The sequence below is a fragment of the Chelonoidis abingdonii genome, chromosome 3 (genome assembly GCF_003597395.2).
Source record: "Chelonoidis abingdonii isolate Lonesome George chromosome 3, CheloAbing_2.0, whole genome shotgun sequence".
In the NCBI taxonomy this organism is placed as follows: domain Eukaryota; kingdom Metazoa; phylum Chordata; order Testudines; family Testudinidae; genus Chelonoidis; species Chelonoidis abingdonii.
This window is the reverse complement of record NC_133771.1, coordinates 7,738,876-7,762,662: the sequence shown is the minus strand read 5'-3', so window position 1 is coordinate 7,762,662 and position 23,787 is coordinate 7,738,876. Positions and strand designations below refer to the sequence as shown.

The 23,787-nt window shown below is 47.9% G+C and overlaps 1 protein-coding gene across 5 annotated transcripts in view; it reads right to left on the bottom strand.

The window, feature by feature from the left end:
- EXTL3 (exostosin like glycosyltransferase 3) overlaps positions 1–23,787 on the bottom strand; it is a 260,320-nt gene that overhangs the window by 47,890 nt on the left and 188,643 nt on the right. The window lies entirely within an intron of this gene.

Genomic DNA, 23,787 nt, shown 5'->3' with positions numbered 1-23,787 from the left:
ACACCCAGAGCCCAGGAGGTAAACACTATCATGGCTGTCATGCCACAGTCATTGCCAGCCAGTGTGCAAACAGATCTGGGAAACAACCACCACAAAAGCATCTTCCATCCAAGGATCTCAAAGCGTTCAACATGTTAACTAACCTCCACATAGTCCCAGGAGGCTACTATTAGCCCCATTCGACAGAGAAGTAGACCAAGCACAGGGTGATTAAATCCCTTCGCTGGCTTTGAATTGAATTCAAACTCCATTTCCTCAACTTCCAGGTGCTACACACCTCTCTGAGCCTCTCTTCTCATCTCCTGCTTGAGCCCTGCATCTACTAGTTCCTTTCCCCATCACATCCCTTTTGTATCCTTCCCAAGTACCTCCCACATGCTCCACTTCTCCGCTCCCTACCCCGAAAAATCCTCCCCAGTCCTGTATGCCATGCAGGCACCCTCACCTCCTTTGAAAGTGTGGCTTTCATGGAGGGTTTATATAATTTCATTCTAACTATAATCAATGCTCCCAAGGCAAAACTAACAGCATCAAAAAGAATGAGCAATGTACATCATGTTTTTAGTGCACATAAACCTCCCTCCTTCTCCTTTGCCTTGGGGACTGTCCATCTTTCCTTGTCTTCTTTTTTCCTTTTATCCAGCTGGCTGGGGTCAGATCACTCTTTTCCAAGCTGACCTGTCCAACTTTTACTCCATATCTACTCTGTCCTCCTGTACGCAGTCAACAGTTTTCTTGGCTGTTCTCTTGTTTTCTAACTGCAAACTCCAGTCTCAAATGCTTTCTTAACAGGATTCCCTTCATCCATCCTTCGTTTGTGCCCATATCATCTCAGCCTCCTCTCCTGCAGCTTCTCTCAGATGCCACCAATGTTGGTCTCACTGCAAATTACTTCATTCCACACATGGGCCAGCAATATCATCGCCCTTACTGCCCTCAAACATCTTATTTCAATGGCTTCAAGTCTTCTCAAGTGTCTCTCTCTGGTTGCCCATGTCTCTGATCTGGGCAGAACAGCTGGTCTCATAGACTTTAAGGTCAGAAGGGACCATTATGATCATCTAGTCTGACACACAGTACAACACAGGCCACAGAATCTCACTTACCCACTCCTGTAACAAACCTCTAACCTATGTCTGAATTACTGAAGTCCTCAGATTGTGCTTTAAAGACCTTAAGGCGAAGAATCCTCCAGCAAGTGATCCGTGGCCCACGCTCCAGAGGAAGGTGAAAAACCTCCAGGGCCTCTGTCAATCTGCCCTGGAGGAAAATTCCTTCCCGACCCCAAATATGGCGATGAGCTAAACCCTGAGCATGTGGGCAAGACTCACCAGCCAGCACCCAGGAAAGAATTCTCTGTAGTAACTCAGATCCCACTCATGGTTTTATACAGTTGTCTCTTAAGTAGCCTGGATGTTCATTTATCAGAAATCACTCCACTTACTTTGGGCCAGACTTCCCGCATGCCCAAAAGCTTTATTTGCAGCTCTCTGTCTATTTCTCCATTTGCCACCAATCAGCCCCCAAAGTATTTAAACACAGAGACCTGATTTAGGTGCTGGCCCTCAATGTCTTGATTCCCTGTGAGCCACCCACATAACTCCAGTCTTCTCTTTATTCATTTTGAAGCTACAGTTTGTTAGTTCCCTGTTCCAGGGATCAGCTGTCTGGACCAAAGTTTTCTCCCCAGTGGCCATTAGTGCAATATTATCTGCAGAGATCAACTTCATACCACCTTCCATTTGGATTTGCTTACTTATAAAGTCTATCACAATTATGACTAGTAATAGACTAAGCACTGATCCCTGGCGGAGTCCAACCTTCACTTCAAAACCTTCTGTTTTGCTGAGGGGCGTTCGCACCTGTGTCATGGAATCCTCCAACAAGCCCATCACCATCTGGGCAAGGTCCTCCACTGTCTCAGAGGATTGTAATAGTCATCTAGGTACTCTGTTGAATGCTCTCTCCAACTCAAGTAAGGCCCATCCAGGCAAAAAATTTCCCTCCAGCTTCTTTTCCACAAAGTGTCTAGCAATGAACATACCATCTTGTGCTCTCTTTTCCTTTTCTAAAACCCAACTGCTTCTTTCCTAAAATGGGTTCCGGTATTTGACAGCTATCTATGATTCTCTCTTCTACTGGACCAACTTCTGTTGGTGAGAGAGACAAGCTTTCGAGCTACACAGAGATCTTCTTCAGGTCTGGGAAAGGTACTCCCAGCTAAGGGAGATCTTCTTCAGGTCTGGGAAAGCATCACAGCTAAGTGCAAGATGGAACAGATAGTTTATCGCAGAGGTTTTCACACTTTTTGAGCCCCCCCCTTGAGTTACAACTTTGATTGTGTGTCCCCTCCCCAAACCTGTCTCTTCCCCTTGAGGTTTTTTTGTGTGACAGTGTCTCTGGGGGTGGAGCCAGCACGGGGCATGGAGGCTTTGACACCGACCCACAAGCTGGCTGGCTTGCTGAGGTGAGTCGGGGGGTGGAGGTGGCGCTCTCTCCCCAAGTACCCCGGTGCAGGGCTGTCCCAAGCCACCTGGCATCACCACTTGCCTCCCCGAACGTTCCTCCATTCCCCCCAGGACGGCACACTCCACAGTTTGTAAAGCTCTAGTTTAGCATAAGCAGTTAGTACATATTCTAAGGAGAAGTGGCCTGTTAACATGCTTGCAGTCATAGGACTATATGGGGAGCTTAAATTCATAACTTTGCTAGACACTCAAAACACTAAAAATCATGGTCTTAATAAAGACATTGTTGGAATAAACCATAAATCCAGTGTCTTTATTAAGACCATGATTAGTTTTTTGTGTGACAGTGTCTCTGGGGGTAAAGCACCATTCACACCTCTTGTCTACAATGACTTGCCCACGGATGTCTGTGGTAAGGGTGAGAGGGGAACCCAGACATCCCAGAGCTGTGCCTTAGCCACAAGACCACCCTGCCTCATAACACGCTTTGGGTGTTGCCACACCTGGCTGCAGTAAAAAAAACAAAAAACTGGGCAGGCAGAGGAGACGGAGAAGATGAGTAGGGAAAGGGAGGGGAGAAAAGATGGAGCAAATGCACATACAGATTAGGCTTTTGTTCCACATTTCATTGCACATGTTCACCGAAGGGTGTAAAATGTCCTCTGTCTGTTTAAATATGCACACTCTTTTTCTCTCTCTCTCTCTAAAACAGTACAACATCCGGCAGTGGGTAAACAATGCGATTTCTGCCCCAACACTGATTCAAGTGTCATTTCCTACAGTGCCTCTCCTGTTCTATAGAAAGCAATTGTGATATACTGTGTGCAAGAGCAGAGACTGCTTTTAAAATATAAAGACTATACAGCCTTTAAAACTGGATGCCAGACTGCACATTGCTCTCCAGGGACCCGACACTGCTACTACTTCCTAAGTACAAACACTAGGCTTCCATATGTGAGAGAATGTCTGGATTTATATGTAAGAACCTGCCATGAAGTCTTCCTCCCCATTACCGCTTTTGCACCATCTCAGCAATTACTACTCCCTTCTGAGTTACTAAACCTGTTAGCTGCAGATCAATTTCAAGTCAGATTTCTGAGAACCAAAACGACAGTAATGTACACACACGTGTCTATGCAAAGATCCAAAAAGAGCATATGGCATGCAAGAGAATTAAATGCTGGTTTTAGGCAGCAGCACTGGGATGCTGAAGGACATTTGGCTTAATGCTCAGTGGATGTATCCCTAAAACGTCAGTGCAGTTGTTAAATTATCAGTGTACATTCATGCCTTGCTGCACATTTGCCTAAGGCCTGTAGTGACAAGCACCTGGACTTTGCATCTCAGGTAGATTAAGTGTCTGCTTTGTTTCTTCCCTGTCCACCGTGGAGCTTTTAAAACTAAATCAAGACAGTAAAGTAATGGGGATTTGAGAGGAACTAATCTGATGTATATGGCAGCTCTGCGTTCTCTTGTGTGCAGCAGGTAGTGCTGTATAAAACAAAGGAACAGACAAATGTAGAGGTAATAATGCTACTCATTTCTAGACTGCCTTTCATCAGACGGTCTCAAGGTCTTCACAAACATTGAAGCAAAGACCAAACCTCTGCAGAGATAGGGGAAGGGTATTATCTCCATTTTACAAATGGGTAAAGGAGAGGCACAAGTGCGGATCTACCCTGAAATGACAATTTAAAAAAGGCATTGTCTAGTGCATGTTCCGTATGTGAATCTAGATCAAAAGTGCCCAGTTTACAAGCGAAAAGCTAGTTTTCCTAACTACCAGCCCTGCTCGTGCAGCCTGGGATCCGGCACATAAGCTGGGCTCTTTCCTGATCACACACTAATAGAAATAACAACGCTTCTGGCCTACAGGTGTTATTACAAAGCCATTTTTTAGAGTAAAGCTGTGCTTTAAGTTACTTGCTCGAGATCTTGCAGGGTGAAAGTGGCAAAGCCAGGAGTAAAATTCAAATAACCCTTTGACGTCACTGCCCTACTTCCAAGGAATGGAAAAGTACTCGGATATGTTTACACAACTTCTTTCTTCACACATTCTACTGGGCTTTGATTTCTCACACATGAACAAGAAACAGATTAAAACTAGTTTCATTCATAGGGTGGGATCAGCTTTTCCAAAGCAAGGGGGCAAAAGCCCAGTTTAAGACCCTGGTTGAGCAAAGTACTTAAGCACACATCTGACTTTCAGCATGGGAGCAGTCCCAGCAGACTCAATGAGATAACATACACACTTCAAGTTAGTCATGCGTTTAAGTTCTTTGCTGAATCAGGGCCTTACCTGGCATTTATGCAAGGCTACAAAGAAGTCCTAAAGGTGATACAGTCAAAAATCTGACCTAATACTGCAATCAGGACTCCTGGAACACTTCTGCCATTGACTCACCGTGACCTGGACTGGGTTACTTTAAGTTCCTCGCCTCATTTGGCTTACATAATACACTTCACTTTGGTAAGAGTTACTAGTGATGATGTGCAAGCCAGCAAAAGCACATCCTTCTCATATCCCCGGTTGAGTTTGCAGGGCTGGCATCTTGTTAAAGAAGCATGTTTGATCTGGAGTCCCTGAAAGATGAACACAGAACCCTGCAAAGCCAGTTCTACAGCCATTTTTCCAGAGTAGAGAGACACTACGCAAGGTTAGGTGAGGTCTGTCCATGAAAGACATCCTGGCAGCTAAAGAAGTAAAGTTTCATCCCTTTTGTTTTTGGCTAAAATCTGCATTCATCCTTGTTGTACAATACAGGCAGTAGTGTTGCCTATATGTAATTTGCAAAGCACTTTAATATTCTTGTGGCAGAATTGTGCTGCAGGTATAAAATGTCTGTATTACAACAACTGCACTGTATAGTATGCAGCATTGGCACAGGGATTCTCTGAATAAGAGGTTTGGAAATCTTTTCTCCACTGTTTAACAAGTGCCATTGTGAGGGTCAGTGTGACCAAACAGATAGATTTGTCATTGTAATGACGCCTCTGGATTAGAAATTGCCAGAGGATTATTTCTTTTTAAACTAGTATCTAAACTGAATACATTTTCCAGGCCGGTCACTGAGCCAGAGGGAAAAAGATATTATGCTGCTGGAACTAGGTGCACAGATCAAAGCTAGCTATTCTAGAACAAAACTGAGGGAAAGGATTAGTCATTGACAAGCGCTACAGTAGCTGGCATCAGCGGTGAACGCAGCTAAATTGCTCATTGCTTTTTGTGTGCCTACAAGTGCACACAAAAACCCAAGAGGAAGAGGGGAAAGCAGAATGCTGTTGCACTATGATAGCTGCCGCTCTACTACGAATAGGACCAGTCTGCACAACGCTGATCATTCCTGGGGGGGCTGGACATTCACAAGAAGAGATGGGCGTGAAAAGCTATTTATGATCAGGGTATAATCTTAGAGAACGGGTGAGTAATTTGCAGAAATATTAATACATGGGCCTAATCCCGCTTCCGTCCCACCCCACTATACCTTGCCCCTGCATTGTTTCTTGCATTTTTATCCTGCTCTCACCCGCAAAAACCTTAGAACCTGAAAATCCCAAATGAGACAGGTTCCCTCATGCTACTAAAACCAACAAAAAAAGTCTGCTAATGTATTTTTATAACAATTTCAGACACTAATTTTAACCAAAGAATAAAACAAATCTTCCTTAAACCATGTAAAAAAAATACTTTAACTTCTGTCATAACAGACATCAAACCTCTTTCTATCCCTTGTTTAAATTTAAGTATCCAAACCCTTTTTAAAAAAGATTTAGAATTTTCCCGCAAATTATCGCAGTCTGTGTTTTTTGCCCACCCAATCCTGCCTGCAACAAAGTACATTTTACATGCTCCCTCTATGATGGCAGCAGGTCCTGCGGGATCCCGTTCCCACTGCAGGGCTCTACCAGTCACTGCTGTGGCACGTGGAGAGGTGCTAGGCTAAACTGGCTCTGAACAGAGTAGAGGGTTGTAGATATTGTTGGTGGCACATGGTAACACAACCAAACTTTTAGAGGGGCGCAGAATGTAGACTAAGCTCTTCAGAGCATATCTGCCTTTTACTCTGTCTCTACGGTGCCCAGAACAATAGGGCTAGAACCTCTAGAAGCCTCCTAGCTACTCCCCACCTCCAAAAATTGTGAGGTTCTTCAGCTGACATCACTGTTTCCTCTGCTTGTGTGTTCTGCCCCACCCCCGCCCTGTGTCTGTCTCGTTTAGACTGTAAGTTTCAGTGGACAGTTCCTGCCCTGAACGCTGTGTGTGCACAGCACCTAGCGCAATGTGGGCTCATTCTCGGTTGCTCTTTCAGCACTACTATAACAAACATGATTAATACTATTTTAATACATAAATAATAATGTAGGCACCTGGCCAATGGGAACTGGATGAGTCTAAGCCAGTAGTTTTCAATCTTTTTTTCATTTGCGGATCTCTAAAAAATTTCAAATGGAGGTGTGGATCCCTTTGGAAATCTTAGGCATAGTGTGTGGACCCCAGAGGTCCGCGGACCAGAGGCTGAAAATCACTGATCTAAGCCTTTCACACAGACCACTAAGCAGCCATCAAATGGTTGGAAAATTACTATTGTTAATGGCCTGGTCTGGATTGGAATTGATAACCAAGAGGTGAAAGGTTCTAGCCATCCAAGTACTCCTCTCAAGATATATTGCTGAAGTATTCCCTCATAGAAGATTGCACCAACAGGAATCAACTCGCAGTGAACCAGATGCTGCAATCCAATTAAGTTTCTAATGACCAAAATTAAAAATAAAATAAAAAAAATTGAAACCAACATTATTTGGAGCCCACCAGAGATTACCGTTAAACTTAACAACACAGCAAGGTGATTAACAAAGCAGGGACAACTTTACTCTTTCAGGAATTTTAAGATGGGCTGCTTGGTTCGCCAATGCCTTTGGTGACGTAAGATCTTTGAGGCTGTTAATACACACTAGGTAAAAGAGTGTTTTTCTACCTTTTCATGTTGGCGACTCCTTATTCAAAGTAAAACATTTTCACGACTCCCTTAACACTTACTATAAAAATATCAATGATAACTATAAGCCTATATAATTTTGCATGTTTCACGAGGTTTACAGAGAATACCGGAACTTGAGAATAAGGGTATGCAAGGAGTGGAGGGAATGACACATTCTTTGTTTTATATTGTAATAAAATTGTCAACACTTGGTGGTCTCCCTGCTTGCCTTTCACAACCCCCACTGGGGGGTCAAGATTCACAGGTTGAGAAACAATGGGGTAAAAAGTTTAACTGAGAAGGCTGCAAGTCATACTCTGCTTTCCCATCTTAAACTCTGGTCCTCTGGTTTCAAGTATACTTTCAAAGGGGAAACTGATCACTTTGCTGCTGCCTTAGAGAACTGGTGGCTGTTTGTCTGCAAGCTGTTCCAAAGGTTTAACCATCATTGTCATTTATATTTGGGCCTTTGGGGTTAGCGCACCAAAACCTGGGGTTCTCCAGTACTGGGTAACCACCCTTTTTAAAGCAAACAGTGACCATTCTTTTCGGAAGGCTAATGCCTACTCAATCCAATGTGTTATATGTCTTTTCATTTTTCAGAGAAAGGGGAACGCAAGTCCATCTCTATTTTCCTCTCCGCCAGTCCTCTAGTTCGGTTCTGGTTCAGACACTAATTTAGAATGGTGGCCTGGTAACCAGTTCAACCACTTTGAACCACTTCAGATACATTTCCTGAAGATGAATGTCACATACTTGTATGCTTGCAGTGTAACCACTAGCAAAAGAATACAATGATAAATATTGCTCTCACTGTAGAAAAGTTATTTATTTCTTAAGCAAGTTATTTGCATGCACTAGTACAACATCTTCCAGAACTCTGTCAGTCAAATTTCAGCACAGAAAATGCTCTTTCTACACTGACTTGTGCAGCAAGAACAACAAACACAATGTCAGCCAATTGATACAGTTCAGGTCTCATTCTTTGTTGCTTCCAGTAGTGAAGAATATTTTCACTTTTACTGAGATGAGGCTTATCAATAAAAGAATCCAGGAAGGACCTTACTTTGATCAAAATTTGTTTCTTGGACTTCTCACATGCTTAAGGCCACCACCTGACTGTCCAAACATGTCTGACTGAAAATTGGTCAGTTCATCATTTGGAATATCAGAGTGTAGTAATTCCCAATTAGCCCATGCTAGGTAGATTAATTTTAACTTTTTCTTTGTCCTCATCTGAGAGATGCAGGATCGAAATGCATCACTGTCCAACAACATTTTCGCATGGCTCTTCATTGAGGCAAAAGGTGATTCAGTAAAAGACGAAGAAAACAACTTTGATGTGTCCAGTGAGCATTCTAGCCAGTCTCTGTGAAAATCACTGAGTAAGTTGCTCTCATTGAAATGCCTTTGTTTTTAATTTAGCAGGCATCAGTGCTGCCATAATACTTTTGGTGGCTTTCAATGTCTCATCACTCATATAAAGGTCTTGGTTTGCAGAAGTGGCTGCCATATCCTCACAAAAATCCTTGAGTTCTAGGAGCCTTTCAAGTATATCACATGTGGAATGTCATCTAGTTTGACAATCTAGGATTGGGTTCTTTAAATTATGCATTTTCATAATCATCACAACTGCTGAGGTCCTGAGCTTTTTGCAAACTAGATATGTTTTTCCATCTGTATGGTTCACAAAGCATTCTTTCATAGCATCCTCACCAGCAAGTTGCAAGCTATGAGCAGAACAGTAAGCTCCTTGAAGAACAGCACTACATGCCATGTTGAATTCTCTCTCTTCAGTCACCTGAAACTGGTCCTGTTGTGTAACATCTCCTGAAGCCTCTTTTCCACAAGAAAGTCCTCATTATTTTCCTCTTCCTTTTCACTCTTGTTAGCAGATTCATCTTTTTACCCTACTCTCCTTCCTGATTTGCAATTGACAGGTTTGACCATACATTAGTAGCGGCATTATCAGCGGTAACGCTATAGATCTGCTTCAGAGAAATTCCATAACAGCTTATGACTATCAATGCCTTCAGGTGTTCAGAAGTGAGACTTTCAGGGATCTGCTTCATAACAAGTGTGCGCAAAATACATTTTCCATCTGTAATATACAGCATATTAACCCCTAAAACAGATCTATCAAAACAAGCAACAATCAACTTTCAAAGAAATAAACTTGCCCCTGACTGGCTGCTTAATTTCGTGATATATTCTGGATGCAAGGGCAATAAATTTGTCTTGAATATTGTCAGCATTTATTAACAGTATATTGCCAAAACCTTCAAGAAGAGAGTTAAGAATTCTTCAGAAGCCTGAAACTTGCATCAACTTAAAAAGTCTATCATTCACTGTTACTAATTCAAGGCAAGCTTCCGGCAAAGTAAACTCAATCTTCACTTCTATCATCTTGCTTTTCAACACAGAATCTAGAGTACATTGGTTTAAAGGCAGATTAATTCTTTTGCACGGAAGGTTAGGATTATCAACATCATTATGTGAACTTGTCTCACTTGTGGATTGCTTCTTTTGAGTAACATCTGGGTGATGTCTTTGTATGTGCCACTCTAAATCAGATCCATGTATTCCGATCATAACAATCCTCCAATTACCACCTTTACAAGTAGAAATTCTTAGCCTAGTCAAATGAAAAGAATTTCTTCACAGGATTTTTTTTTTTTAATCCTACCCATAGTTGCTTGAAGACTGTCTTCCATTTGAATGTGTAGCCTGATGGTCATATCCCCAGTGTATCGTGGTCATCAGTGGAAGGAAAATGGAGTTAGGGTCTATGTTCCTGCGAGGACAGTTATCAAGGACACACCTGAGGGACTAGGTAGGAACAGCCTCAGTTTGGGGCTGGGAATGATTCTGCAATTGGGCCAGCAGTTTGGCAAGAGCAATGGACTGTGTTTAGTTGTATAAGCCAATCAGCTCAAAGATTTAATGCAACTGAAAACATTCCAACATTCCTGTGAGATTAAGAATGAAAGAGAAAGTTATTAATTAAGTACTTGACACTGAAATAAAAGAACCCAAAGAAGTAACAAAGGACAGCAATAGGCCTTAGGGTTTTCCCCCCACTAATATTTCTTTGCCCATTTTAACAATACAAGATTCTACACCATGGAACTGCAAGTCTTAAAATATAAATAGTGCGTGTGTGTATATATCTCAAGCAATATGCAGTAATTCTATTGTGGAAAAAACCTCCTCTCGCTTACTGGGCAGAGGGGAGATGTTCTAGGCCCAGCCAGCCAGGGAGGTGAAGTGACAATGGGGTCATTAGTCAGAGAAGAACTGCTACAGAACCCCAACCCCTTCAGATTGAACTCCCTTCCCTAGCCCCCTCAGTACACTCCCTTCCTTCTTTCAGCCCCCCGCCCGTCCCTCTTTCAACCCCCATCCCTACTTCCTTCAGGCCTCTCGTCTCCAGGTGCCTCCCCAGCATAACAGAATAATTTACCCTGTGATGGCAGCAGGGAGAAACTTCGGTGCCAGAGACACAAAGCCAGAAAAAAAGTGCAGTGGAGCCTTCCAGTCTCAAGTGAAAACAAAGGTCCTGTGTTCCACACTTCACCTGTCTCACCCACCAAGTCTGAGGCCTGAGTTGATGGCCAATAGCACTCAGACAGAATTAGGAGACAGAGAGGGGAGATAGGTGTTTTGGGAGTCTTAATTTCCTTCCACGGGCAGTCTTCTACTTGGCATAACAGACAGGAGAACTACCAATCCCAGAACCCCTCTCTCCCCCTCCTTCCTCTCTTCTCATCTGCTTCAATGGCTTCCTGGGAAGTGTGGTCTCTGCCCTTTCTTGCTAGGCTTGGAAAAGATGGTTATTCACCTTTGTAACTGTTGTTCTTCGAGATGTGTTGCTCATATCCATTCCAGTTAGGTGTGTGCGCGCCGCGTGCACGTTCGTCGGAGAAACTTTTACCCTAGCTAACAACTCGGCGGGTCGGCTGGGCGCCCCCTGGAGTGGCGCCGCTATGGCGTCGAATGTATACCCAGCCCAACCGGCCACCCTTCAGTTCCTTCTTGCCCGGCTACTCGACAGTGGGGAAGAGGTGGGGTTTGGAATGGATATGAGCACACATCTCGAAGAACAACAGTACAAAGGTGAGTAACCGTCTTTTCTTCTTCGAGTGATTGCTCATATCCACTCCAGTCAGGTGTTCCCAAGCTTACCTAGGCGGAGGGGTCGGAGTGAGATGTGGCAGTATGCAGGACCGCAGCACCAAAGGCTGCATCATCTCTAGATTGCTGGCCAGCGCATAGTGCGAGGTGAAGGTGTGGACGATGACTGAGGTCGCAGCACGCTAATCTCCTGGATGGGCACGTGCGCCAGGAAGGCAGCTGAGGAAGCTTGAGCCCTGGTAGAATGAGCGCGTGAGGTGGCCGGAGGGGACATGAGCCAAGGTCATAGCACGTGCGGATGCATGCTGTCACCCAGGAGGAAATCCTCTGGGAGGAGACTGGCAGACCTTCATCTTGTTCCGCGATAGCCACGAACAGCTGGGAGACTTCCGGAAGGGCTTCGTCCTTTCAATATAGAAACGAGCGCTCTACGCACATCTAAGGAGTGTAGCTGCTGCTCCTGTCGAGAAGAGTGAGGCTTCGGAAAGAAGACCCAGAGGAGATGTCCTGGTTGGTATGGAAAGCAGACACTACCTTAGGGAGGAACGCCGGATGAGGTCGCAGTGCACCTTGTCCTTATGAAAGACATGTAGGGCAGGTCCACAATGAGCGCTCTCATCTCAGAGACCCGCCTGGCCAAGTAATGGCCACCGAGAAAGACTGTTCTTCCACGACAGGTACAGAGAGAGCAAGTCGCTAGTGGCTCAAAGGGCGGTGTGCATTAGTCTGTTCAGGACCAAACTGAGATCCGGGTAGGGCGAGGGTGACGCGTGGGGGATAGAGGCGCTCTAGCCCTTAATGAACCGAGGAGACTACTGGGTGGGAGAACACGGAGTGACCACCTCGCCTGGATGAAAGTGGATACAGCCGCTAGTGCGCCTTCAGAGAGGATGTTGCCAGGCCCTGCTGCTTAAGGTACCAGAGGTAGTCTGGACCCGTGGGAATCGAGGCCCCGAGGGAGTAACGTCCTGTGTCGCACCAGCAAGAGAAGCGTTCCACTTGGCCAAATACGTAGAGTGGGTGGAAGCTCCTGCTACTGAGAGGAATATGCTTTGTACCGGAGCGAACACGTAACCCACTGTGTTAGCCATTGCAGAGCCACACCGTGAGATGGAGGGCTCACAGGTCTGGGTGGCGAAGCCTTGCCGTGGGTCTTGCGTGATCAGGTCTGGAAGGGATGGGAGGGGAACTGCTGAGTGGCCATGACAGGTCTAGCAGGGGGTGTACCAGTGCTGTCTGGGCCACGCAGGCGCAAACAGGATTATATGCACTTTGTACCTGCGGAGCTTCAACAGGACCTTGTGCACCAGAGGAAACGGAGGGAGGCATATAGCAGTGGTGCCCCATGGCAGGAGGAATGCGTCTGGATCGACCCGGAGAGAGACCCTGAAAGACAGAACTCCTGCACTTTCTGTTCGAGCGCGAGGCACAGATCTACTAGGGGAAATCCCACCTTCTGGAAGATCGAATGGATGACATTGGTCTTATGACCATTCGTGACAGAGGAAGGACCGGCTCAGCTGGTCCGCCAGGGCATTCCAGACCCCCGGAGCAAAGGACGCCACTAGGTCCACTCGGTGGCTATACAGAAGTCCAGAGTCGAATGGCTCTTGCACAGGGGAGACGAACGGCGCCCCCCTGTTTGTTGATATAGTACATGGCCATTGTGTTGTCTGTGAAACAGAGACCACAAGCTGTGAAGATGCTGCTGGAACGCCTGGGACGCGAGGCGGACTGCCCTCACTCCTGACGTTAGTGGAGCGTTAGCTCCTGGGGTGACCAAAGGCCCTGGTACGAGGTGACCTAGATGGGCCCCAACCGAGGGCATGACGCATCCGTTGTCAAGGTCAGCGACGGCGGCCGTGGGTGGAACGGCATGCCTGGCATACAGGATGGATCAGCCCCCAGTTGAGGGAGCGGAGGGGGTCGGAGGAACTGTGAGCAGGACATCGATAGGTCCCTTCCCAGCGGAAGACCGAATGGAGCCACGTTTGAAAGGGCGCATGCGGAGCCTGGCGTACTGGTTACGTAAGACATGCAGCCATATGCCCAGTTGGCCTGGCAGGTGCGAGCCGAGGTGATTGGGAGGCCTGCAGACCCCAGATGATGCAAACGACGCTGGAAGCGGGCCTGGCAAGTAGCCCGGTTGAGTGGATTCCAGGTTGCCTCAATGAAGTCCAGCCTTTGTGTAGGGACTAATGTGGATGCTCGGTTGAGGAAGGCACAACCTGAACAGGTCCGCGATTATGCTAGTGCTTTGGACCTAGGTCGAGAGGTCCCCTTGTGAGCCAGTCGTCGAGAAACGGGAACACATGTACTGCTGCCATGTGGAGGTGGGCGGCGACGCGCCATGTCAGCTTCGTGAACACCTGTGGGCGTGTGGAGAGGCCGAATGGGAGGACGTGAACTGGAGAAGGTTGGGAGATCATAAAGCGAATGACTTCCTGTGCGGCGGAAAGATGGCATATTTGGAAGTACGTGTCCTCATGTCGAGTGTTGGCGTACACAGTCCCCAGGAGTCAAGGACGGGATAAAGTTCCCAGGAGACCCTATGGAATTCATTGAGCATCATTTGTTGAGCCCTTGCAGGTCTAGAATAGCGTCGGAGGCCTCCTGACTTGGGAATCAGAAAATAGCGGAGTAAAACCCCTTCCCCCGCTCCCTAGAGGTACCTCCCTCATGGCTCCTGGCGGCGAGAGAGCTCACCTTATAAGAGACTTGCTCGTTGAGAGGCGGCCCTGAAGAGGGACACTGGGATGGGGTGCGGAAGAGTGAAGCAAATGGAGTGGTAACTTGCTTCACCTGTGCGCAAACCCAAAAGTGTCCGAATCGTCAGTTGCGACCACGCCGGAGGAAGTAGGAAACGGCGGAGAGGGAGGAAAGGATCCTGCTTGAGGCGGTACGCCGTCCCCGGGCAGACCTTCAAATTAGGCCTTAGGCCCTGGTGGTGCCTTTGAGGGCCTGTTTCTGCCCCTGGGGGCCGGACTGGGCGCCTACGGCCACTCGCCCGCGCCTCCCGTACGAGGTACCTGTCGTTCCAGAGGCGGAAAAGTACGGTGTCGAGGTTGGGCAAAAGCTACTTGGAGTACTGGGGTGTGCATGCCACACGTCACATATGACGCCTATTGTTCCTTCAGGCCTCTGCAACCTGGATCGGTCTTATCCGAGAACAAAACCCTGCCCCAAAGGGTAAGTCGGAAGTGTAGCTGAACTTCGCGGGAGCAGGTTAGAACCTGGAGCCAAGGGAAAAGGAGATACGCTCTCAGTGATGCCTTGAGCCAAGTCCTGGCCACCGAGTTCAGCCGCGTCCAGGGAGGCCTGGAGTGAGTCCTGCCACTTTTTCTCCTCCAGGAACGCGGTAAATTCCTGGCGTGAGTCCGGGGGTAGCAGTTTGGTAAATCTACCCACCTCTGCTCAGGTATTATACTTATATCGGCTCAGTAGAGCCTGCTGGTTGGCCACTCGGAGCTGGAGGGCCCCCGCTGAGTATACTTTACGGCCTAGTAGGTCCATCCGCCTAGCCTCCTTGGACTGGGGCGGGTGCCTGTTGGCCATGGCGCTCCCTCTCATTGACCGACTGGACCACCAATGAAGAGGGGGGAGGATGTACATACAAGTACTCATACCCCCGAGAGGGTACCATGTACTTTCTCTCAACTCCCTTTGCCGTCGGTGGAATGGAGGCTGGAGACTGCCAGAGAGTGTCGGCAGTGGCCTGGATAGTTTTAATAAATGGCAGCGCCACTCGGGTGGGGGCATCCGCAGTCAGGATGCTCACTACAGGTCCCTCAACTTCCGGGACTTCCTCCACTGGGAGGTTGATATTGAGTGCCACCCTGCGAAGGAGGTCCTGATGCGCCCTGAGGTCTATCGGTGGAGGCCCTGAAGAGGAGGTCCCCGCCACAGCCTCATCTGGGGAGGAAGAGGATGATACCCCGGGAATGATGGGGTCCTGGATAGTCCCTTGCTCCTGGGGTGGTTCCTGCTCCAGCTGTCCCGGGGAATCTGGAGGATGGGCCGCATGCTCTTCTGACTCCGACGCGGGGGGGCGGGAAATGGTGGCCTCTGGTGCCCGATGTTCTGAGGCAGCAGAGCAGGTCTGGACTAGGGGAGCGCCCTGGGCTTGATGGTATGCCCAGGGTGTCCAAAAGGACCACTGTTGAGGCCCTATGTCCTGAGGACGTGTGTCGTGAAAGACCCTCATGGACACGTCCGTATCACCGTCCCGGTCGTAATAGCTGTCCGCCTGGGAGGATACGGACGTCTGCCTGGACGGCCATGTGGGAGCAGAAAACTCTGGAGCTGCGGTGCCAACGGATCTCGCACCCCAGGACCGTGGGGAGCGGTGCCGGTACGCAGAGCAGTACTGAGAGCGAGACCGGGACCTGCGACCGGGCCGATGTCAGGAGGTCGACCATGATCTCGAGTCTCTACGGCGTGATCTGATCTGGGAGGAACGGTGCCTGGGTCGGTGCCAGGAGCTGGAGCGGTACCGGGAGTAGCGGGATGAGGAGCGGGATATCGATCGGTGCCGTGAGGCTAATCGATGCTGGGAGCTCGACCGGTGCCGTGGAGAGGATTGGTGCCGGGACTGGGAGCGGTTCCGAGAGTAGGAGCGACGTCCTGACCTGGAGCGTCTACGGGATCGTGACCAAGAGCGGTGCCGTTCCGCTACACTGACAGACGACGGTCTAGTCAGGGGCGGCTTGCCCATGGAAGGTGGTACCCGCACCGGCGGTGCCGGGGATAGGGGCGGTGCCGACTCGGTCATGGCGATCAAGTCTTTCGCCGCAGATAACGTCTCTGGAGTAGATGGCAAAGTGAGCTCTACCACGGCAGGTGCCGGGGAGCTGTCAGGCACCGGACTTGACGGCCGTCGCAGGGCTGGAGTCGACGGTGCCGGTTTAGGCAGTGCCGCGGCAGGTGTTGGTGCTGGGCGGTCCGACCGAGGCGCAGTCTCTGGTTGCGACGCGGGCGTTGTCAAGCCCGTCTGAGCCTTCGCCGTCTTCGACCTCAGAGAGAGGGAGAAGCGCGGGGTCAATTTCGGTGCCGGCTGTGGTTAGTGCCGGGAGTCCTTAGGCGTACCGGCGGTGCCCGGTGCCGTAGGGGTGCCTTTGCTCACTGGCTGGCTCGAGCTCGATGCCGAAGGCGAAGGCATCAGTGCCGCTTCCATGAGGAGCTGCCTTAACCTAATGTCCCGCTCCTTCTTAGTTCTAGGCTTAAAAGCCTTGCAAACTGAGCACTTAGAAGATAATGTGATTCCCCGAGGCACTTCAAACAGGAGTCGTGGGGATCTCCTTGTTGGCATTGGCCTGTGACAGGCCGAGCAGCTGCTTGAAACCCGGTGCAGGCATGAGCTCCGGCACCGGGTGCGGGGACGGGGCTACTCCCCGAACCCCGCTACAATTACTAACTAACAAACTATGACTATGAACTATAAGTGAATCTAACTAACTATATATATAAGAACAATTAACAACAACTATGAATACAACAACTAGAGGAAGAACAACTATGAGTAGCTAGGGAAAGGTGGAGGTCAGCTAAGCCACACTCCACTGTTCCAACGACCGACACGGGCGGTAAGAAGGAACTGAAGGGTGACCGGGTCGGCTGGGGTATATATTCGACACCTTAGCGGCGCCACTCCAGGGGGCGCCCAGCCGACCCACCGAGTGTTGCTAGGGTAAAAGTTTCTCCGACGAACGTGCACGCAGCGCGCACACACCTGACTGGAATGGATATGAGCAATCACTCGAAGAAGAACAGAGAGATCCTCTCTCAGCACCTGATTACTGCACCTGTTATTTTGAACAGGCTACTGGTTTGTGTTTTATTGGTTTTGGTTTCAGTCTGGGTTCAAGGTGATAGAAATTTTCTGTTCGGGTTCCCTCAAAAAACCTCTCTGAATCAGATCTCAGGTTCAGGTTGACTCCCTGGTTTTTATTACTATTTGCAAGGGTTGGGTGGGTGGCCTGTCTTTTTGAGATGGTTTATGTTTTTCCCCTTAACCTGTACTCGTCTGGGTGAAAAGGGCTCTCGGGGAATTGCAAAGCAAGGAAAGTTAGTCCATGCTGTTCATTGTTTCGGGATCCCTGAGAGGGGAGATCCTGAAAGGGGAAGGTGGGAACCTGCTTTACAACCTTTGCAGTATTGTGTCCTTAATGACAAATTCTTTTTCTGCGTTAGGGAATCTTTTCAGGATGCGTGCGCACACCCAGGCATGTGGGGCATGGCTAGAACATGAACGCTAACTCAGCATCAATCTCTCTCTCTGCTGTGTTCTTAACTTTCGTTCCTCCTGTAGGACAAGTTATTTACTTGTTCCTGTTTAAGGAGTTAACTGAATGGCACAGAGTGACTGCACCTTACCTGAAGTCAGAGGAATGATCCATGTCTCCCAATGACGGAGATCTAATTTGAATATGTTTATTTTTTCCCGAAGCAGAGAAATAGCAGTTGCATTCTCTGTGGTTAAGTGCAACTGACATGGTGTTAAAAATTGTGCAACTGCAGGAGCTGTCTACACTAGGGGCCCCAACATTGCTAATACAGCAGGGCTGAATCAGTGCTGATGGCTGCCAGAAAGGTTGAATCCCTCTTGCAAATTAGGTTTTAACCAAATGAATCAGACAGATTTGCTGGATAATGCCTAATGTTAAAAACAGCATGATATCCGGAGCTGGGAAAACAACGCAGAAAAATGTTTGAATATGATCAAATTTTTAGATGCATTTGCATCACAAATTCACACCCCTCCAAGTTCACTTTCAATGAAAATTCTGCTGATTCACAGTTCTATTCATACAAATGCTTGAAGGAAACATATTTTACACTCACATACATGAGAATTCTTAAATGGTATTTTTACATGGGATGGGGAATTATTTTGACATGCGAGAGGGTTCAATCTCTCAGAAGTCCCCACCAGAGCCCTGGCACAGACACACTTAAATTACATGGGGATCTGATCACATCCTTTCCAAATGGGAACATACACGTGCACAAACCCCTACTCTCTAAGTTGATAAGTTTATGGAAGGGATGGTATGATGGGATAGCTTAATTTTGGCAACTGATCTTTGATTATCAGCAGGTAAGTATGCCCAGTGGTCTGTGATGGGATGGGATCTGAGTTACTGCGGAGAATTCCTTCCTGAGTGCTGGCTGGTGAGTCTTGCCCATATGCTCAGGGTTTAGCTGATCGCCAAATTTGGGGTCGGGACGGAATTTTCCTCCGGGGCAGATTGGCAGGGGCCCTGGAGGTTTTTCGCCTTCCTCTGCAATGGTGGGCATGGTCACTTGCTGGTGGATTCTCTGCAGTTTGAGGTTTTCTGTCGTAGTTCCTACTCAGATCTGAACCTTAGAGTTCAGAAAATGAGATACTAGCATGAGTCCTCTAAGCTTAATTACCAGCTTAGATCTGATAGCCTGCAACCACCCAAAAATATAGTGTTTTGGGGCACTCTGACCTCCCCAACCTTCCCTGGGGACCCCAAGAACCCAAATCCCTTGGATTCTTAACGCAAAGAGAAATAAACCATTCCCCCTTCCCCCCTCCTCCAGACTTTCCCTGACAGAGACAGTAATCCTGGCACAGAGAGAAATTAGCCTCTCTCTCCCCCTTTCCTCCTCCTCCACCAGTCCTGGCGTTTAAACCTAATCTCCTGGGATAAAACAAGGGAAACAAGGAAAGATCAATCAGGTTCTCTAAAAGAAATCTTGTAATAAAAGAAAGGAAAAAGTAAAGAATGATCTCTGTAACTTCAAGATGTAAATATTACAGGGTACAAATCAAAATATTCCCAGCAACTACGCATATAAAAGTTAACCAGCCAGATCCACATGTGCAAATAGAGTAAAACAAACAATTAAAAAGCCTAAATCACCTTTCTACTTACTATTTGAACAGAACTTTAGAGAGCCTGTAGCAATGTCTGGTCCCTCTCATACCCCGGAGAGAAGAATCCACACACAGAACAAAGGACCCACACCCAAACTTCCCTCTACCCAGGGTTGAAAGTATTTTGTCTCCTGACTGGTCCTCTGGTCAGGTGTTTAGTTCCCCGTTGGTAACCCTTAGAGACATTAACCCTTAACAATCTGTTTTCAAACCACAATTTGAAGACTTCAATAACTCAGACATAGGTTAGGGGTTTGTTATAGAAGTGGATGGGTAGGATTCTGTGGCCTGCATTGTGCAGGAGGTCAGACTAGATGATCATATTGGTCCCTTCTGACCTTAAAGTCTATGAGTCTATGAATGAGACTAGGTAAAAATATAATTTCAGCTCTGCACACAGCTTATAGACCTCCCAGTAGCCAGATTTTTCTAGGAATGAGCCACATATTCCATGCCTGAAGCAACAGAGAGGAAGGAAAAGGTTTAAAAGTAAAATGTGTTTCCTACTTTGTTTACCTTCTCCCTCTCCATGAAAGATTCAAAGCCCCAGAGGCTTCTTCAAGCCTTGCTCTTGATTGTAAATTACACTCCACTAGGAAACAAATTATATCACGTGACTTTGTGAGACCAACCACAACCAAGCAGTACAGATCAAATACCACATATCAAATACTCAATGAACTGTTTGTGATCAAACCATACAGGAACAAAAAAAAAAAAAAGACAGAATAAATTCAAGGACATGGCAACTTCTTCCTGCAAGCAGAAAATATCACAGCAAGCTATTCACCATCAATTATTTACTCTGCTCTAGCAGCACTATTGGTGAGATTTTGGGAGGGAAGGATCTCCCAACCAACTGTGACAAAACGCAACATGGAAGCAAACATTACCAATGATCTGCACTGCATGCACGGGTTTCAGGATGCTTTCCTTCCTCCTGGAATATGTGCTGACCCATTGACTTCTAGTTCAAGGTTCTCAGTGGTTAGACTTTCAGCCCAGGATATACTGTGCATGTTGAATTCTGTCTCATTATGCTGTAATTTACTTTACTTCAATAGCCTTCTGCTCTTAGGTGCTCTGATCAGCGATCGCTTCGGCACAGCTGCGTTATTGCTGTTCCCAGCAGTCATACAGTGCTAGTAATTGCTTGCATTGGAAGAGAGACATTTTAAAAACCACAATTTTCTACCTGTAATTTAAATTAAGGCCAATTCTTGGTTCTCTGAATTTACTGGGCTGTCTGCTCAATAGACCACAGTAAAGAAATTTTACGCTGCTTCATAAACTGAAAATCCAATATCCTTGGATATTCTTCCCTTGTAAAGGGATGAACTATACAGCTTGATAGGTTCTCCCCTCCTCCTCCACCTTTAACGTCTGAGATTCAATTCCAGCTACCTGGCTGGGTTTATGCTCTTATTTCATTAGCCCCACAGAAGAAGGGGAATTTTATAAAGCTAACTACTGTGACAGACTCCCAATGTGAGTTAAATATGAAGTCAGGAAACAGACTGGCTAAGAAGTTCAAAAATATTCTTCTAATTTATGGCCTCCTCCTGCAAAGACTTAGGCTAGGTCTATACTGAAACTGCTAGAGCAGCACTGTGTCAGCAGCGCTTCAGCGTAGCCACTCACTGCAGCGACAAGAGGGGTTCTCCTGTCATTGTAGTTCATCCACCTCCTCCAGAGGTGGTCTACCCGGGGGATTTTCAGATCCCTGAGTGATGCTGCTGGGTTGACTTAACTTTTTAGTGTAGACCTGGCCTTACACACACACTTAAGTTTACACACTATTAGGAGTCCCATTGACTTTCAATGAGACTTAAGGTTTGTGTACATGAACAACTGATGTGTGGCAAACTGGAGTGTGAATTTACCTAACACTAGCCTGCACGAACTGACAGCCCAAGTGGACACTGCTGATGCTCCTTTACAGTTTGTTAATGGGCTCTGATCTAGTCCTCTTTGAAACAACTACATCAAAGCACATTAACTGTTAACGCATGCCAGCAGGGTTCACGCAGTCTGTGACAGGCTACTGCGGGGTAGGTTCAAACCCCAGCTCTCTGCAAACTAAGGGCTTGGCAACAATTGCAAATGTAGAGCGCTTTGAGTTAAACCAGCCTTTGGAGAGCACAGGCGGGAAAGCACTGCAGTCTGTCCACACTGACAGCTTGAAAGCACACTGGCGCGGCCACATTTCCAACACCTGCAGCGGCATTGGGAGCGGTGCATTATATGCAGCTATCCCTGCATTCAAGTGGCTGCAACATCCTTTTCAAATGTGGGGGATGGGGTGGAGTGTGACAGGGAGTGTGTTGTGTATATGTCAGGGGAGAGAGAGAGGGTTTTGGGGGCGCTGAGAGTGTGTCAGCATGCTGTCTGGTAAGTTCAGATCCCTCCCTCCCCGCCTCTGTCTCTCACATACTGACAGAAGCAACATTCCTAAGTAATGGTTGCTTTGTCCCAGGGCAGATAAGCATGCTGGCTGTCAGAAATGGAGCTTTGAAAGGGCATATCTGCATTCCTACAGCCGAGGAATGACAAAACAATGACAAGAGTGGCCACTTGACTTCAGGGGATTATGGGATATTTCCGGAGGTCAATCAGAGCTCAGTAATGACATCTCAGCCAAGACGCATCAGATGTTATTCCTCTCGCGGAGATGGAGTACCAGGAGCACTCTACCCACGGAGTCAGAGTGCTCTACATGCCTAGCCAGTGTGGAAGGGGTGTGAGTCAGAGCACACTGGGCGGCTTTAGTACGCTCTAACTTGCAAATGTAGCCAAGCCCTAAAGCTTCGTCTACACTGGATTTTTGTTGGTAAAACTTTTGCCGTTCAGGGATGTGAAGCCCCCCGTCCCCGAACGACAGAGGTTTTATAGACAAAAAGTGCTGGTGTGAACAGGGCTTTGTTGGTGGGAAAGCTCTCCTGGCAGGAGAGCTACCACTGGTCGTTGGTGGTGGAATTTTTTTTTGTCGACAGAGAGTGCGTATGCTGCGCACCTTTTAGTGGTACGGCTGTAGCAGCACAGCTGTGTCGCTAAAAGGTGCATAGTGTAGACACAGCCTAACTGTTCCTCTAGACAAGCCCTCAGGCCCCTAAGTATATAAGGTACATTTTCAAAAAGGATATATGAATATCTTATTCCTTAGACCACCGTTCTCCAACCTTTTTATGCCTAGGATCACTTTTTGAATCTAAGGGCAACCCAGAATCTACCCTGCCCCTTAGCTGAGGCCCCACTCCTTCTCCAAAATCCCATCCTGCTCACTCCATCTCCCGCCCTCTCTTCATTGCTCGCTCTCCCCAACCCTCACTCACTTTCACTGGACTGGGGTAGTGATTTGGAGGGGGTGAGGAGTTTGGGTGCACGAAGGGTCTCTGGGCTAGGACTGGGAATTGGGATGCAGATGGGGGTGCGGGCTGTGGGAGAGAGTTTGGGTGCAGGTGGGGGCTCCAGCTGGGGCAGAGTGTTGGAGTGCAGGAGAGGGTATAGGGTGCTGGCTCTGGGAGGGGGGTCAGGGCTGGGGGAGAGTGTTGGGGTGCAGGAGAGGGTATAGGGTGCTGGCTCTGGGAGGGGGGTCAGGGCTGGGGCTTGGGATGCAGGAGGGGGTTCAGGGCGCAGAAGGAGGTATGGGGTGCTGGCTCTGGGAAGGGGGTCAGGATGGGGTTTGGGGTGCAGGAGGAGGTATGAGGTGCTGGCTCTGGGAGGGGCTCAGGACTATGGTACGGCCTCCCGCCGGGCAGCACTTACCTCCGGCGGTTCCCAGTCGGCGGTGGGTGCAGAGCGGCTAAAGCAGGCTTCTGCTTACCCCGGCCCCACATTGCTTCCAGAAGGGGCCAATGTGCCCCTGTGGGGGGTGGGGGGGCAACTGGCGCCGCATGCTGCCCCTCTCTGCAAGCACCCCCCCTGCAGCTCTCCCGGCCAATGCAGGCAGGAGCAGTGTGTGGAGGGAGACTCCTGTCTCCCCAGCCACGCTGGCCACTTCCGCAAGTATCGTGGGGCTGGGGTAGGCAGGGAGTCTGCCGTAGCGGCAGCCTCACTGCACCACCTGAGATCACGATCGACTAGGAGATCCTCTAGGATTGACCAATCGATCGCAATCGACTGATTGGTGACCACTCCCTTAGACTCTATATCTGTCACACCAGGATCCCTGTCCTCTAATGGTCTGTAAAGTGCAAACAGGTGTCCGGCACTGCATCAGTAACAAATAAAATATATGCAAGGAGAGAAAAATGGCAGGAATAATATAGAAAAGAGGTTGATCCAGAAAAAAACATTTTTTTTC